Genomic DNA, 1,469 nt, shown 5'->3' with positions numbered 1-1,469 from the left:
TTTACATTCATATCTTTAAATAAATCTAAATGTTTTGAAATTGAGTTGCATGTCATCCTTCTTCTCGTTTACCCCACATTAATCTCTTCAACAGATAAACAAATGCATTACATGCCTAAAACGGCATTTCGAGAATATGTAGTTGGATTGAAACTATGATGAGGCGTGTGGTGCAGTGGAATAGTGCGTTGGTGTTCGGATCAGGGGAGCACAGGTTCAAACCTGTGGAGATTGTCCACAGTATTGAGTATGTAAATCGCTTCGTCTAAGTAACATGTAATAATGATTGAAAGCATCTTAACTATGCAAAATAAAACCAAAAAGTGAGACATTATGAAAAACAATCTTATGATAATACGAGTTTTAGCAAGCATATATTACCAATAATACAATGCTATTTTTCATAGGTTCAATTTAGTTTTAAGATTCATAGTAGATCGGTATGGTCGACAACGGCGCCATCTTGTGTTAAAACCATAAACTATACATGAAGGTTCAAATATTATCTAGGACGACGGTAACTTAAGCTAAACACGGCTAAATGTCGGAGATTGTTTTTTCAATTTATTCTATATTTGCGTTGGTTTTTTTCTTCCTTTTTGGAGTCGCGGTCCGCAAACCTAGGTCGAGAGGATCGTTCACTAAGCTAGGTTGCTTGCGTTAGCCAGCTAATGTTGCCGCATATTAGATTGTGGATAGCTATCGGAGGAAAACTATTCAACCTTACAAAATACGAACCCTGTAAACCTCAGTGGTAGTCACGTACGTATATATACAACCAAGACCACGTCAGAGTACCGTGTGCCGAAATAGCTCAGTTGGGAGAGCGTTAGACTGAAGATCTAAAGGTCCCTGGTTCGATCCCTGGTTTCGGCAGCAATAGTGTTTTGCACATTTCAATCAAGGTAAGATCGTCGTTGCACAACACTTTTGTAGAACTGTCATCCGAAAGATATCCGTGAATTATAGCTTGTATCAAATAAATAACATAAATAATGCATGCAACCTGTATGTAGTGGCAGTAGCTCAGTGTGTAACTGCCTCCTGCCCTGGTGAGCCCTCTTCGTTCTGGCACCATTCAATACATATGTTTATTTGTACTGTAGCCTACAGTATGTGTATTCCGAAAAAAATATATAAACAGAGTAAAAAACTGAATTCCATGATATTTTACATCCTCATTCAAATATGTAGGTATATTGTCAACTGCTTCTTGTGTGCAGTGCATTAAAGCAGGCTGGAAAGTACAATCAAAAAGCATTTATGCATACCGAACAGGGAAGCTATTTAGCTAGGCTACATCTAAGTGCGAACTACACAACCAAAAATAAAACCAGTTCACATGAATTTTCACGAGGGGGCGATATTGTCAAAAGAATAATTGAACCGGAGAGCTTCATCTCACAAGTTTCAAAACAAGTGGAGTTGCAGTTAATCTCAGGGCAGTTACCTATTCCAGGATATCCATG

At 38.1% G+C, this 1,469-nt stretch overlaps 1 non-coding gene across 1 annotated transcript; it reads left to right on the top strand.

Annotated features, from left to right (window-relative positions):
* The first annotated feature begins 803 nt into the window (after positions 1-803).
* On the top strand, positions 804-876 carry trnaf-gaa. The gene has a single exon. It is a non-coding gene; the product is annotated as a tRNA-Phe (tRNA).
* Positions 877-1,469: the final 593 nt, after the last annotated feature.

Source organism: Gymnodraco acuticeps, unplaced genomic scaffold (assembly GCF_902827175.1).
Source record: "Gymnodraco acuticeps unplaced genomic scaffold, fGymAcu1.1, whole genome shotgun sequence".
In the NCBI taxonomy this organism is placed as follows: Eukaryota; Metazoa; Chordata; class Actinopteri; order Perciformes; family Bathydraconidae; genus Gymnodraco; species Gymnodraco acuticeps.
Note: the sequence above shows the minus strand (reverse complement) of the source record. Positions and strands in the feature narration are given on the sequence as shown.